The sequence below is a fragment of the Rhopalosiphum padi genome, chromosome 4 (genome assembly GCF_020882245.1).
Source record: "Rhopalosiphum padi isolate XX-2018 chromosome 4, ASM2088224v1, whole genome shotgun sequence".
NCBI classification, from domain to species: domain Eukaryota; kingdom Metazoa; phylum Arthropoda; class Insecta; order Hemiptera; family Aphididae; genus Rhopalosiphum; species Rhopalosiphum padi.
Window position 1 is genome coordinate 45,950,306 of NC_083600.1, and position 17,883 is coordinate 45,968,188.

Here is a 17,883-nt window from a genome sequence, read left to right on the forward strand (position 1 = left end):
CGCTAGAAGAAGATTCTTGTTAAAAGGTATAATGTCCAGGCTAACATAGCCATTATTTTATTATTATAATATAACCACTACTTGTCTGCCATAATTTTCCGAAAAACGTGTTTAAAATATAATATTCTTTTGCCTTAAATAAAAAAATCTAAAATCCTTTTGTTATTTATATAAATTATTCTAAGATAAAAGAAGCATTCTAAATAGGAAGGTGTGAATAAATAATAGCATTATAACCTCATAAGTCATAAATCATGTAATTTCGTTGAATAAAAACAATAATGTCCATTAAAGGTTGTGTAAAAAAAAAAAATAATAACGTAAACAACAATACAAAGTATTAATTTATTTTGTACATGCAGGATGCTCTTTTTGACTAATTTTATTATAATTAAACATTAGATTTTTTAATCAATGCTTCAATTTTACGTACGATTTGAGAGTTAATATTCTGTATACCACCGGTTTTCAAACTTTTTTTTACGTACCACTTAGGTATATTATCAATCAGTCGCGTACCACTAATGACCAACCAAAAATAGAACGATCCAAATTCCAAATTGTACAGTTAAATACATTTATTTTAAATAATAAGGCAGTAAAATACTACAACTACTGTATAATTATTTTTTATTTATTAGTTTTTTAAAATAAAATACGAATTAAATAATTGAATGGGTTTATTATGCAAAAACGGTCCTCCGCGTACCACCATGCAGTGTTTCGCGTATCACTAGACTGGTACTAGTGGTACACGTACCACAGTTTGAGAACCGCTGCTGTATACTATATAGTTACTATAGTGTATAATGTTAACACCTTTAAATATTATAATATTCTTACCATTATGAGGGGAGGTTTGTATTTAAATGTTACGGTTTTTAGCGTGTCATTTAAATAATTTAACGAATTTTTTTTTCATAAGGATGTACCAAATGAGCCTTCGAGTAAATCACTCTATTTATTTTTAATTTCATTCTATTTGTCATAAATTAAGTTAAATTATAATAAAAAAAACCAATTTACCTATAAACGAATCGATTATTTAACACATGAGCGAAGCCGGGTTTCCAGCTAGTAATATACTATAGTAACAGTTATCTTAGCTCATTACCATAGATATTTATATCATTTCAACAAATGTTTTAAGGAAATGGTATTATGCTTTAAATATTAAATTTAAAATAATTGTTGACATTTACAATTAAGAGAAGCATAAAAAATAATAAGCGATTTAAAATTATATTAATAGAAAACTTTAAACGATATATCAGTAACTAAAAAATAAAAATTAAAAATGTATATATTAATAATAATTAAGTATTTCATAATACGGTACTGATTTAAATTAAAAAAAAAAAATCAGTTATTATAGTACAATTTCTAACTTTTCACTAAGTTAATTATTTTCATAAATGTATATTCTTTAAAATTGTTTGTTTATAATATTATTGATAATGTAAATTGAAATATAATATAACACGGCGTAATGTTCAGGCAAAACTGGTACAAAAATGTGTTGAGACATTGAATTATTAGATAGAGTAGTTCTTTTAAAGATAAATTCTCGTTTTCCCGTAAAGTTTTATAACTAATTAACTACTTGTTTAAAATTGAATTTATAATTACTGAAATTGTAATTTGGTCATGAACACACGTTCGTCGTTTCGTTTTCGCTCCGTTGTCGATACAATACGGTCGTTCATTTATTATGGTCAATATTATCGCCGGCCCTAATTAATAATGTCTTCGAATAACAAATATAGAATAAAGGGCTATGTTTCACCAAATTTACCCAATTGTACTAAACGTAACTTATCAAGTTCGTCACTTCGTCATGATGATAAAATATCAATAACTTTCGTTTCGCCAATAATGTACGCCTTACTCGTCAATAATTATACCAATGATAATGTATTTACCAATCTTTCAATAAATTCTTCTGGTAGTCTCACAGACCGACAGACCTGACTCTCCCCGTAGATCTTCCAGCGCCACCACTCAATACTATCATTACCAAAGAATTTATTTATCTTTACTTAATTACATACAACTTGTCCTCATGTAATCTTTCCTATCATACCCTTTTTAATATCTAATATATTTCAACTCCTTTTCATTAAAGACTTTAATTTGCAATCACGTCACTGTGTTATTTTCTATTTATTGTTATAATAATCTTTTTGTTGTTTATACATACATTTTAATTGTAAGTTTCATTACTTTTATTTTTAACTATATAAATAATTGTTTAACTATTATAATTTTCATACTAAAAAAGCTAATAAAAAAAACAGAAATGATTTAAATTGTAAAAAAAATGTTTTGCTTTAGAATATATATAACAAAAATGTTTGCTATCCATTCAAAAAGTAATAAATTAAAAAATATATAACAATAAAAAAATAGCAAACGGTCTAAAAAAATATTTTCAGAAACGTTAAAACTTTCAGAGGAAATGAGTGTTTAGCTAAAAAAGAACCACTTTGTACTTTTAGCTGTTATAGTTTTACTAAGAAAGAACAAAATAAGTAATATTGTATCTTGTGATATCAAACATTGTAGTTAGTGACTAGTCTGCACATTCCAGATCCCTGAACTGACCTGACCTGCTGCTTTTGATTTATTAAAAGAAAAAAAGTCGTTGTTTATATAGGGGTAAATTGTTAGAAATAAATAACGTTGTGATTATAGGAAAAATTCTTTGAAATAAATAACGTTGTGATTGTATGAAAACAAATTAATATGAGTAACATCCTTCAGATGAACGGAAAAATAACTATTTTATTGTTTGTCAATAATTAAGTTACTGTATTAATGAATATTGTAATTGATCCTTAGAACAGTCCATTATCGACAATAGTATTAGTTCACACGCTTGCATACTAATTATATGTCAATGGTTATCATTTAGAGATTATTAATTCAAATTATACGATTGTAATGCAAAGAATCATAAAAAATATGGTAATAGCTGTAATATTATATAATGCATTAATACAATCAATTAATAAAAGTAAACTGATTTAATATTATGTATACATTGGCTGTTTAATATTTATGACTAATGAAAAATTATATTTTGCATTCAAAAAACACATAGAACTAATTTTATATTTGATAAAAATCATAATAATTATAATTGAAAGTTTTGCGTAAAATAATTTATTTTATTTTTATTTTTCTATGTAATCAAACTCAACGTTTTTTTTATCAATCCTACTCGATTTATATAGTATGCATTAAAATAAAACTAGTAACTATTCTGCTTGTTTTTTTTATATTTTACAAACGATATCGTAATTTTAACTGTTAATACCCAAACCACAACTCATAAACAATGGTGGCAGACATTGAAGATAACATATAATGTGTCAAAAATAATCAATAATATATCTACAATTTATCCGTACACATAAAGAAATATATAACGGTCTCGTTACTGTGATAAATATCGAATACAATTATATAGTTTTAGTATTTTAATATTTTAATAATTTAATTCTTTAAAATGTCTGTCTGTAAATTGACACTTTTTTTCAATCGAAGACTGTTAAATATTTAAATATTTTTCCGTGCTTTAATTAATATACAAAAACAATTGTACACATTTATATTGATCATATTATTCTACAAATAAGATTACAAAATTCGAAGACTATGGATGGTGTTAATAATAGGTCTTGTTACACTTAACACAAAACAATGTTTGAATTTGAAATTATGGTATGATAAACATAATATATCACATTGGAAGACTAATTTGAAGCCAAATTAGCAATAGTTTTAAAATCGTTCAAATCAAATTTAAAGCTCTCGTAACTCACAGTGCAATTAACAGACTTAGTGCAAAAAAAATATGTTTATTATTTATACAATCGATTTGTATGTTTATAAGAAATATATAGTCATATAGGTATGCCTTCCTACCAATCAAACAATAACCAACAATGTTCGACCTAAAGTAAGTGTCACTGTATCAACAAAATATACAAGCGACGATGTAATAATGCGAAATTGAAACGGCAATAAATCAGTTGGTGTTCAATCTTTAGTCCATAGAAAAGAACAAAAATCTTATCCTTTGCACATTTTGCACTGGTGTTCATCAAAAGAAAGGTGGAGTTTCCTCTAGGGTAGTAATACTTCGGAAATGAAACATAGCATCCGTTGTCAAAATTATATGGTCAAACAATACAATACTCACAACGCAGCTATGCTCAATTCAATCATAATAACAGTATTATATACTACGCAATGCGCATCGCTGATTGCAATTATTATATCATTTCGTTTTCATTTCGCCCAAACGAAAAACAGTAAACATGGCTGCCCAAACGTATTCATTTATTCTATACGCCAATATGTTATATTTCCCACAAAATGTTCAATTATTTTTTAACTCCCAACTCCTAACAATAGAACAAATATTTTAATCATAAAAAATTTAAGTATACAACTAATAATACTAATAATATATTTTAAAATACCACCAAATAATAGTTTGAATAATTTCAAATTCTTTTCTGTATTGTTTATGATTTTTTCAAAGCATTAGTCTTAGCATTTTAGGATTGTATATTTTTAAAGAACTTATAAAAACTAAATTTACATGTCTACTTCAATAACAATTATATTGCTTAAATTTTTTTTATTCAGCGTGAGATATTTAATAGTATGACATAAAAAGCATACAACATAATAATAGTGTGTAAATGTGTAATATTATTTATTTCGTCAAATCTTAGACCAGTTCATTGTATTTATCTTATGTAATTACTAATTAAAAGACACAAAATAATACAACAACTAAAAACATTTTTTCTTGTAAGAAAATATAGCTTAACACTATAATTACTTCCGTGTTTAAAAATAAGTCACGTCTTACACATGACGTTAATACGTTATAAAATCACACCATTCTACGACCCGAATCTAAAATACACGTGGTACCAACATTTTTCAAAACATTTATTTTGATATTTTTATTGAGTAATTTAGTTTACTATTAGTATAACGGTTAATTCATTCATTTTTTACTGAAAACATGGCGTTTATTATACTATTATTATTTAATTTAATTGTATGTATTTTTATAATCTATTATTTAACTTTTGGATCAATACTACCTTAGAACGGTTAGCTTTTTAGCCAACTAAAAATTTAATTTTATTGAAATTACTTATTATTATCGACAACAATTTGAAAATTTTACATATTTGTAAATGGTTTAAAAAAATTAAACATATTTTAAAAATTATACCATATATACAAAATGCTAATACAGACATTGGTGAAAATTTCAAGTACTTACGATTATTTCTTTTAGAATTACAACTGATTAAAAAAACCAATTTTTCCAAAAACTTTTGCATAAAAATCCACGATTTCCTTTACTTCATTTTTTTATCCGATTATTTAAAAAATATATAGAACTTTCCCAATGTTTCTAACTAGATCTAATTTACTAGAATAAATATAGTATATACCTACCATCTTCAAAGTTGAATATCGAAGCATTTTATCTACTATAAATCGTGTACATCTACACAAAAAAAAACATACGTCATGGTATAATCATTAGTAAATACTAAATACACATACGTGATGAATTGCTCCACTCAGAATTTAAAATATAATATAAATATTAACATATTTATACATATTTAAAAAATAAAAGTGAATACAAACAAAGTTGGTTAAAAAATTTAAAAATAATAAAAATACGAAATTGAATTAGCAACTTTTTCATAGACCAGCAAAAAAAAAACACATCAGCCGAAATACACTGGTATCAGAATTAATTTAATAAAATTTCAATTAAAAATATAAATAAATGTATGTATATACAATGTTTATAAATACGTGTAATTTAAATTAATATTAAGTAATTTTATTATAATATGTTAATTCATGTTTAGAATGTTTAGATGTATCATGTATACATATATTTTTAAACTAACACAATTCTGCATGATCTATTCTCAGTGAGGCCAGGAAAAAAAATAAAAAATAAAAAATTATGGTAGTTTGAAGTTAATCAGACAAAATTTGAGAGGAGTGCAGGTCACTAAGAAATAGAAAAAACCAAAATCGCCAAAACTCGGTTTATAAATTATGTTGTTGAATTTTGAAGTCTATAGGACAAAGTTAGCCGTCTTTTTAAATATTATCATCAAGACTAGGATTTGAATGCAATAAAGAATTGTAAAATATGCATTTCGTTTTTTATAAGATAAGCACTAAAATATAGTTACCAGTAAAATATTTATTTATTGAAATACATTAGTGATTGGCTGTTTGTCTTAATATAATATAATTGAGAAATACAATTTATAATTCACATTCAATAGTGGAAATACTTTGATTTTTATGTTTAAAAAATTGGAAAATTTGTGTTTGACAAAAAAAAACCAGTTTTATACTCCAATCAGCAGTGCTAGAATTAAATATGAAATATTAATATTAAATTATAAATATACTAAAAAAACATGCATTTTTAGTTTTCTTATAATCGAAATATGCAAAAATATTAATTTTATTCTATATATACAATAATATGCATTTTATCCAAATATGCAAAAACATACAAAACAAAAACACCACTATTTATCTCAACACGAGGTGATTCGTGGACATTACTAACAAAAAAACATGCTGTTGCATATAAAATCTAGCCTTGCTTATAACTATTTAAATAAAACATTAATGAGCGTTAGTGCATAGGCAAAGTTATTTTTTTTCAATGGTGAAAATGTAATTTATGAATAAAATCCAGAATGGCCATATCAGCATGCAAAGGTTTGTTGTTAAAAAGTGGCTTCGAAAGATTTATGAAAAATAGTTAAGTAAAATTCACTTTATGACTTATTCACTTAATGCATTTAAACTTTTATTTTTGATAGAAAGATGATAAGTTATCATTCATAGCTATAATAACAAATATATCCCCTATAGGAACCCATGTAATATTCAGTGGCGTATATAGAGAAGGGTTTTAAGAGTTCGATCCCCCAAATTAGTTATTGGTAACGCACACGTACAATGTAATTAATTCAATATTTTTATATAAACCCTCCCCCCCACGGGTTAGGTTAAAAAAATTACCTATTTACGTCACTGATAATACTGTCTAGAAAAGTGAGCCTTCAAACAATTCTATGCTTTAAGAATTTTTTCATCTTATACAATCTAGATAAATAAATAGACTATCTGAGAATAATCATCTAGATAATTATTCAGTCAATCATTTAGAAATTTTTAACTCGAAATTATTTTAAATTATCAACATTCGCCGCTCTTTATAATAAATATATATGCTATTTACGAAATAATTGCAATGATAACAACGTGACTACGCGAGTACGCATTAGAATCGTCATTACAGAAAAACATTTTTTTAAATAGTTTACGGGTTAACGTCTACATATTATATTATACATAATATATAATTTTTGTTTTTTTTTTTGATACATTTTTGTTGTATAATTTCTATTTCTGTTTTGTGTTAAAAAAATAGTTTTCTGATTCCAACAATGGAAAAACTTTACGATAATTTAACCAATAATATAATACATAAAAATCTAAATGTTCGATGTGGTGGACGGTGTAACAGTTAATGTTTTGTTTCCAATATAAAAATTTTAGGAATTTGGCAATCATAATACTAAGCATTACCTAAACCAATAAAGAATATTAACTAGGTAAAATACTATTTACCTAAATAGTTTACTCAGTTGCTTACGAAAACAGCATACACATGCACATACACATATTATATAATAACGCTTTAAATATCGTTGTTCAACGCCATTTTTCATTATTCTTAGTTAATTTTATTTTCTTCTGTTATTACCTCTTTATTAATTTAAAGTTGGTACCTACCTATTGAAATGGTCAAAAATATAAATATGTTGGCTATTTTTTTTATGATTAATTTGTTTAAATGTATTTATTCTGCGTGTAAGTAAAATTGTTCATGACACAAAATAAATCACAAATAAATAATAATTTTACATGGTAAACACTTAATTGTAATTTTAATTTATAGATTGATTCTAATTATGACGATATCCGAGTCCAAATTTATAATTTTTTTTAAATAAGATTTCATACAATATTTAATTTTTAAGTTTAAATTTTTTTTATACTTACGTACAAAGTTTCCCTGACTTAGTCGTCTAAACTTATTGTTAATATAGAAATAGACATCTTAACATTTGTAAAGTAGTAAACAATATAAAATAAATGAAGACAAATATTAAATACAATATGAAAAAATTTTAATGGACAAACCTTTGGAATCTCTAAGATTACATAATATTAAACCTTTTAATAAAGAATATAAATATTCTTTAAATTATTTCAAATGTGACTATCGAAAGTTTATGTTCATTTTAAATAGCGTTTCTAATTTTGTTATAAAATAATCTAAAAAATAGTTCCTAGATCTAATGCTTGCAATAGAAACTTTTAGGTACCTATCTTATATAGTATTTTGTTTTGTTTTGTTTTTTTTTTAAATAAAACGAATTCTTTTAACAAATAGTTATTGTTTTTGTTTTACAGATGTGGGTAAGGATTTTTGAATAAGTTTAAGAATAAGTATTTTTTTTAAGTTTTAACGCTTATAAGTACAATATCTGTTTAATATTATTTATTATATTAGTACTGTATTAAAGTATTGTATAGTTTTCTAATAAATACGTGCTACAAGAAATTGTTGAATAAAATATGCATTGTGATAATAACGTTTCATAAAATTCCTAATACAGTTATAATTATAAAATATATTATAACCAGTAATAAATTGGTCAATAAATAAGTTTTTAATTTTCAAACATTTAAGTTGATTTTTTGTATTGATGTTGGTGGGATTAAATTGAACAATACTATTTTCATATCAGGAAGTAGTCAAATACAAACACAATTGGTATACTGACCCTAAAATCTAAAGAGTGCAATTGGTACACTGACCCTGAAATTGTGTGCATTCACAAAAAAAAATATTTATTTACTGAAATACATTAGTAATTGGCTGATTGTACTAATATAATATAATTGAGAAATAAAAAAAATAAATAAAATAATTTGAAAATAAAATTTAAAATTCACATTCAATAGTGAAAATACTTTGAATTTTATACTTGAAAAATTAGAAAATGTATGTTTGACAAAAAAAACCAAGCTTTATAGGTACTTTAATCAGTAGATCTTTTATCTAATTACGAAATATACTAAAAAACATGCATTTATATATTTATTACAAATAATAACCAAATTTAGAACAACAATTTATTCATAATGCTACATCCACATATGATATTATACTTGTCTTACAACGTAGATACGATAACAAATTTGTTTTCAGTAAAACTAAATTGCGTATGCTGATTTGATAGCTATAACTGACTCATTATTAATCTATAACTAAAAATATTATATTATGTGGAAGATACCTCATAGCTATAATGAATATTTAATCTAACATAACTATGGTCTAAGTTAATAATAAAAAAATGATATTTGTTATTCGGTATTAACTTCAAAGATTGATGTAATATTCTTTAAAATGTCATCAAATTGATAAAATTATAAATAATTAACTAATTTAGAGCAATTATATGACCATTGCTGTGGTAAGTGATTTTACTTTACAAAGCACTAACTACTTGGGTAACACATCGAATTACGTTAATTTTAAAGACATTATCAATGCTGTAATATTATAATTTTCATAAGAGTTATATATTAAGTTAAAATTACATTTTAAACTACCGTTACATATATTTATTTATTATTTAGCTGTAACATATAGATACACTTTTTTAAATATAAATGTAACCAGTTACAAATAGATCTCTTCTATATTTTAATTCTAATTTATTAGATTTGACTGTCGTATTAATCACATTTGTACTAAAAGTTTTATATTATACTCATATCATAATCTTGATAGGCAGTAGTCGAATTATCAGGTATTAACTGGAATGTGGGTTAATCTCGTTCTTTTTAATGAAAAGTAAAAGGGTGAATGAATTACACACAGACGAAAAAATATTATAACTTAAATTTGACAACATTTCACTGGAAGCAAAAAGAAAACCCAGTATGATATGACACATGAACAGAAATTCAAAATTTTATAAAATTTCTCACAATCGAAAATACTAACATATAGCTCTTTTCACACGATAAACTAAAAAAAAACAGTTACTGTTATTTATGTTTTATACTATTACAGGCCAAATGATTGCACAGAAATTAATGTGGAGTATGATTATCAATTAATTACTATATAACAACACATTAACGCATAACTATTACTATAGCCGGGGTCAAAGGTTTGTGCGGTAGGTGACTCCGTCTCCTATTGCCTCCTGAAAATTAAAACCTGACATTTTAAGTAACGTTTACACGTCAAAGGCACGGGCATAGATTTATAATATAATCGATAATGATAAGAATTGAATAACCTATAGGTTTAACGCTTTATAAAAAAGCAGAAAAACAATTAAGTTAATAAAGGTATTTGTTTTCAAACATCCCACCAACTGCTGTTTTTGTTTGAACACTAGAATTTTGTATGATGTCGCCTCGAGATAGGCAGGATTACCAACCGCACGTATGCTTGGCTCCCACCATGAATTATTAAGTTTATCTTAATTCATGGCCACCACTAAAATTGTTATTAAACTGTAAATTGAGCTTATGAGTAACGGCAAAAAAGTAACAACCGACAATGCACGACACAGGTCCTCTGTTCATACAACCTAGAGTGCAAAAACAGAGTATTAACCATGAAGGCATAAATTTAGATATGATGAAGTATTCAGTAGCGTAGTAATAATAATCGTTAACGTCCCTGGAAATTTTAGAAAAAAGTGCCGTTGTAGGTTTTTACCAATCAAAAAAAAAAAAAAATGATTAATGTACACGTTAATAATAACAATTAATAGAACAATGATAGAATAATTTTTTACTTCTGTAAAACAAACAGGGTGTGCAGCTCTAATACTTCTTTAAGAACAATTTGGAATTTTCCTTATGCTATTTTCATAATTTCGTCATTAAATTTGCAAGTAGTGAGCATAAATAAACAAAACTATACACATTTCAAAATGTATAATGAAAAACTGTGGATTTGAAGGTAAAATAATAATATTACTTTCAAAGCAGAATTTTACGCTCCTTCGAAATTTGCACCCCTGGCGTAAACACACTTCGCTATACCCTTGCTACGCCACTGATAGTATCATTATCCACCGGAAACAAATGTGGCTAGGATCCGGATGTGTTAATTAAAGAGTTAAGGCCTGTGAGAGTACCTACAGTATACAGTGTACTCTATGGGGATGCGATTTCTCTTATTACTCTGGTTAACTCGTATATACAAAACTAAATAATATTAAATATTAATAAAATCTTCAAAATACTGGAACGCTGATTACCTTCTATGTATTTCTGATTAATACAGATTATGAAAAAAAAAAATTCGTCAGTTTTTGTAGACATAATCTTATAGTACTTTTGGTATTTTTTGTTAAGTTTTGTTTATATTTTTTTTAAATTGCTATTAAGTAGTTCATCACTGAGTATCTTGACTGTCTGTGGAGTAAATGTTTCCATATCAATGTCTGATGTTTGATAACTCCATCCACCGATTGATATACATGCATTATTGACACTGCTTTAAGCTGCAACACATAATTATAGTTGATCTACTCTGTTTCTGAACAAGTATCACACTTAATCTTTTCCTAAACTAATGTTTCTATGTATTATTTGCATTAATAATTTAAAAGTTAAAATTTATACTATTAGTTAGTAAGTAAATACACAAAATTATCTGTAGTAAGTTGATTAATTTAAAATATAAAAATTTTAATAACTTGAATTTTATTTTATAAATTATGTTCATTTTTATATAAGATAAAAAAACCGTCACCAGGGGTTGGAATGAAACAATTTTTAATATAAGTTAGTAAATAAATATTAATATTGTTAATTCATATTGTTATTCTCAAACAGTTTATCTATGTTTTTTTTTTTTTTTAATAAATTTAGATTTAAAAATCTTGACAAGTAAATAATTGTTATCATATCATAAAACAATCATAACAATTTTAATATTAATGTCTGTATAAATAAAAATACATCTTTAGTGAATAACGTAAATATAATTTGGAAAACTTTAAACTAATTCAAATAATTTCAGATCCAATTTTCACTTATGTAATACAATGGAGAAGTGGTATGGATAATTCAGGTAATTATTAATCTGGTTAAACTTGAACACACAGATCTAAGATTTAACACGTAATATAATTATAACTCATTTTATATAAATAAACTAAAACTTTGAACCTGTACTTTAGTTTTAATCGAGTAAAAATAAATCAAACTGTTATTTTTTAGTAAAAATAAGTAAAATCAACCCACAGGATTATTGTCACGCCTACGCAAATACATCAAATGATACAGAAATGAGTGAGGAAAAATGTTTATAATCATAAATTTAAAGATCAAATGACTGATTCGTTTCTTTTTATTATTTTACAGTAAATGGCAAGTAATTTTAATTATTAATCTATTTATATACTAAATATTATTAAAGTATATCAAACATTTTTAAATATAAAATTAATTATATTATTAATATACAAAAGTATAAATATATCATTATAATAATTACGCGTTAACTAATAAGCGGATTATTTTATTCAGCGTATATGGTTTGTGGTTACGTACATTAGAGCAATATTATAATATGATAATACAATAAATTGAGTTAGTGTATTACAGAACAGTAAACATAAAAATTAAAATTAAACAAGCAAACTAAACTAAATAGAATATTTTAGTAATATAAATAATTGTGGGTAATTTTAATAGAACAACAAATCAATATATTTGGTATTAAATTTTAAGTTCTAGTTTCTCAAGCCATTGAATAAATGTAGGAGAGGTTGTGAGACAGTCGATTCTGGGTCCTCGATAGACGTGGATAGTTACTTCAAAAGCTACGTGGTGGATATTTTGCTTTTACGTAACGCATTCACATTCTGGCGAGTTTCTCATGCGCCATTTATGCAAGGTATCTGCACATCATCTAATTCTATTAAACGTGCACAAATGATTGCACTATAGGTCAAATCCGGTAGGTATAACACCCGGCTATATGTTACGCAGGATCTCGTCGTTCTGTACCATAGCTGCCCATGCTTGTTTCCAGTTTTGATCAACATGTCGAAGTTTATGTTGACTAGGAACATGGCTATTTTCTTATTTTTCATAGACAGTTTCGAGCCTTCAATCGTGTTTTGGTCTGATCTTCAATAAAATAATAAGTAGGCAGTTCATGGTTAATGTTTATTTTTGAGAATTCATTAATCACGACGGTCGATCTGCGAAGTGGTGGGGGAGGCAATTTCTGTTAATGTCGGGAGCCTGTAAATGGGTGTAGATTTTATTGTACCAAATCTTAGTCCCATAGTAGTGTTAATTTGGGGGTCTACTTTTGTCACGTGAGCACTATTTATTTACACAGGTGCGTAATATAGAGCTTCCGAATAGACCAAAACAAAGGTCAAACATCGCAAAGTGTGAATAAGCGGAAGCTTCACCCATATATGATATCCTATTAGTCTTACAAACGTCGATATGTTATCAAATTTGTTTTCAATAAAACAAAATAAATTATGCTGATTTAGTAGCTATAACTGGCTCATTATTAAGCTATAACTTAAGTTATTATATTATGTATAATATCCTCGTAGCTAAAATGAACATAACTATGGTAAATGTTAATAATACAAAATTAATTTTGTTGAATTCGGAGTTAACTTCGAGTATTGATGTGATATCCTTTAAAATGTCATCAAATTTATAAAATTAAATATTTATTATAAATAATTCACTAATTTAGAGGAACAATATAATATTTGCTGTGGTGAGTGATTTTACTTTACAAAGCACTGACTACTTGGGTGAACACACCGAATTACGTTAAATACACAAAATAAAAAAAAATAAAATAAAAATTAGTTACTAATATCTATGTTTTATCCTATTACAGGACAAATGATGACAAAACAATTAATGAAGAGTATGATCATCAATTAATTACTTTAGTAATTTTTTAATAACACACTAACGCATACCTATTACTATAGTTGGGGTCAAACATTTGTGCGGTAGGTGACTTCACCTTCTATTGCCGCCTGTAAATTAAAACCTGATATTTTAAGTAACGTTCACACATCAAAGGCGCGCGCATTTTTAATGTACATTCGTCATGATTAAAAGTAATAAAATATATTATAATTTAATCTGTAACAATTGTTTTTTAAATTAATTAGATTGATAATATAATCGACAATTAATAGGATTAAATAACCTAGAAGTTTGGAGCTTGTTAAAAAAGGCAACAAAACAAATAAGTTAATAAATGTATTTGTTTTCAAACATCCCACCAACAGCTGTTTTTGTTTGAACACTAGAATTTTGTATAATGTCGCCTCGAGATAGGCAGAATTACCAACCGCACGTATGCTTGGCTCCCACCATGAATTATTAAGATTATCTTAATTCATGGCCACCACTAAAATTGTTATTAAACTGTAAATTGAGCTTATGAGTAACGGCAAAAAAGTAACAACCGATAATGCACGACACAGGTCCTCTGTTCATACAACCTAGAGTGCAAAAACAGAGTACTAACCATGAAGGCACAAATGTAGATATGATGTAATACACAGTAGTGTAGATACAAGAATCATTAACGCCCCTGGAAATTTTAGAAAAAAGCGCCGTTGTAGGTTTTTACCAATCAAAAAAAAAAAAAAATGATTTATGTACACGTAAATATCAACAGTTAATGGAATACTGATGGAACAATTTAGGATATACCTTCTGATATTTCCATAATTTCGTCATTAAATTTGAACGTAGTGAGTATAAATAAACAAAATTATACACATTTTAAAATGTATAATGAAAAAATGTGGATTTAAAGGTAAAATAAAAATATTACTTTCAAAGTAGATTTTCGTAGTTTGCACCCCTGTTGTAAACACACTTCTCTATACCCTTGCTACGCCACTGATAGTATACATTAGCCACCGGAAACAAATGTGGCTAGGATCCGAGTGGGCCATTTAACGAGTCAAGCCTTATGCGGGTATAGTACAGTGGTTCCAAATTAGCATTGAACCCTAGCTAAATTTAAATTGGAAGGGAGACCCCTTATTTGTGATTACATACTTTTCAATTTTATTTAATTATGTCATTAATTTTTAGCGATGATCGAGTTTATCTATCTATCTATTTTTCTATAATTCCTGGAATTTTAAACCACTACGTGTTAAAAAAATTCCACTAAAATAAAATAAAAATATCACATCAGTACTATACATAACCACGGACCTATATATTAAATATCTAAACGCGGACCCCTGAGGGTCCGCGGACCAACATTTAGGAACCACTGTTATAGTATACAGTGTAAAGATTCTACATGAAATATTAATACAATTTCCAAAATAATTGAACTCTTAAATAAACTTCTATGTATTTCTGATTAATACAGATTATGAAAAAAAAACTCGTCCGTTTTAGTAAACCTAGTCTAATGGATAGTTTGGTATTTTTTGTTAAGTTTTGTTAATCTTTTTTTAAGTTTGCTATTAAGTATTTCATCACTGCATATCTCGACTGTCAGTGAACTGTAGAGTAATAGTTTCTGCTTCGATGTCTAATGTTTGTTAACTTCCTCCTCAGATTGATATCCATGCATTATTGACACTGATTAAGCTGCAACACATAACTATAGTTGTGGCGATGGCGTGAATTTGCTTGCTGTCTTTTGCATTCCGGTCACTCTATAATCTATATGTATTCCCGAGAAATGTACAATCACTTTCAATGGTTTCTGATACTTGAGCTGCAATTTTGACAAAATATATGGTGATAGGTACTCTGTATTATCACTATTATTAGAAAATTTTAAATAATAGAACCACTCTATTTTTGAACAAGTACCACACTTAATAATTTTTTAAACTAATGGTTCTATTATTAGTATTAATAATTTAAAAGTTTAAATTATTACTATTCATTAGTATACTTATAAAATTATCTGTACTCAGTTCATTAATTTAAAATACAAAAATGTTAATAAATTGAATTTTATTTTATCAATTATGTTAATTTTTATAAAAAGGAAATTATGAGTCCATGCATGCCTGGAATCAGAAAGTTTTAAAAATAGGTAAGTAAATAAATTTTAATTGTTATATATATTGTTATTTTCAAACAGTTTATCTGTGCGGGTTTTTTTTTTAATAAATTTAGATCCAATAGATTTGGGGAGTAAGTTATTGCTATCATATTATAAATCGTTTTTAATTCTTTTATAATTATGACTGTATAAATAAAAAATATATCTTTAGTTAATAAAGTAACTATGAATTGAAAGACTTTAAACTAATTCAAATAATTTCAGATCCAATTTTTTCTTATGTAATACAATGGAAAAGTAATATAGATAATTTAGGTAATTATTAATCTGGTTACAATTTCAATACATACATAATACATCTGAGATTTAACAAGTAATATAATTATAACCCATTTTATATAAATAAACAAAAACTCAGAATCTGTACTTTAGTTCTAGTCAAGTAAAAATAAATCAAACTGTTATTTTTTAGTAAAAAGAAGAAAGTTTAACCCAAAAGATTATTGTGAGCTTTACGGTTATAAATCAAATAATATGGAATTAGGTAAGGAAATTTTTTTATTTCTACAATTTAGAGATCACATGACTAATTCATTTCTTTTCATTATTTTATAGTGAATGGTATGTTATTTTAACTATTTAATTATTTACATAATAACTATTGTTAAAATATATTAAATATTTTGAAATTGTATAAAATTCATTATATTATTAATATATAAAACTATAACCTATCATTATAATAATTACGCGTTAACTAATAAGCGGAATGTTTTATTTAGAGTATGGTTTGTGGTTACATACATTAGACCAATACTATATTATGATAATACAGTAAAATGAGTGAATGTCGATTCTTGGTCTTTGATAGGCGTTGATAGAAACTTCAAAAGCTATTTGGTGGATATTCTGCTTTTACGCTCCGCATTCACATTCTGGCGAGTTTCTCATGCGCCATTTCTGCAAGAAATCTTCACATCATCTAATTCTATTAAGCGTGCACAACAGATAGCCTCATAGGTCAAATCCTGAGGGTATATAACCTGGTGATAATATGTTACGTAGCAACTCGTCATTCACTACCACAGCTGCCTATACTTGTTTCCAGTTGATCAACATATCGAAGTTCGTGTTGATTAGGTCCACAGCTATTTTTGGTGGAAAATTTCTTGACTTCAATCGTGTTTTGGTCACATCTTCAATAAAATAAAAAATAGATAAATCATAGTTAATGTGTTTATTTTGGAGAATTCTTTAATCAAGGCGTTGGCTCTGCGAAGTGGTGGGGGAGGCAATTGCTGTTAATGTTGGGAGCCTATGAATTTGTATATATTTTATTGTGCCAGATATTAGTCTCATGGTAGTATTAAGTTGGGTGTCTACTTTTGTCACATGAGCATTATTTAATCACACAGATGCGTAATATTGAGCTTCCGGGCAGACCAAAAAAAAGGTCGAACATCGCAAAGTGTGAATAAGCTGATGCTTTGTTTTCAGCATAACAAAATCGGTTAAAGCTAATCTAACATAGTTATGATCTACGAATATATTAATAATACAAAATTAATTTTTCTGAATTATGTATGTTGTATGGTATTAACTTCAAGGATTGATGTGATATCCTTTAAAATGTCATCAAATTG

General features: G+C 26.2%; 2 long non-coding RNA genes across 2 annotated transcripts; both read left to right on the forward strand.

The window, feature by feature from the left end:
• Positions 1-9,608: 9,608 nt before the first annotated feature.
• LOC132929830 (uncharacterized) lies at positions 9,609-12,084 on the forward strand. The gene is made up of 4 exons (XR_009662162.1): positions 9,609-9,638; positions 10,244-10,273; positions 11,932-11,979; positions 12,067-12,084. It is a non-coding gene; the product is annotated as an uncharacterized LOC132929830 (long non-coding RNA).
• Positions 12,085-13,926: 1,842 nt separating this feature from the next.
• On the forward strand, positions 13,927-16,791 carry LOC132930078 (uncharacterized). The gene is made up of 6 exons (XR_009662188.1): positions 13,927-13,951; positions 14,078-14,107; positions 16,223-16,270; positions 16,354-16,371; positions 16,505-16,555; positions 16,713-16,791. It is a non-coding gene; the product is annotated as an uncharacterized LOC132930078 (long non-coding RNA).
• The last annotated feature ends 1,092 nt before the right edge of the window (positions 16,792-17,883 follow it).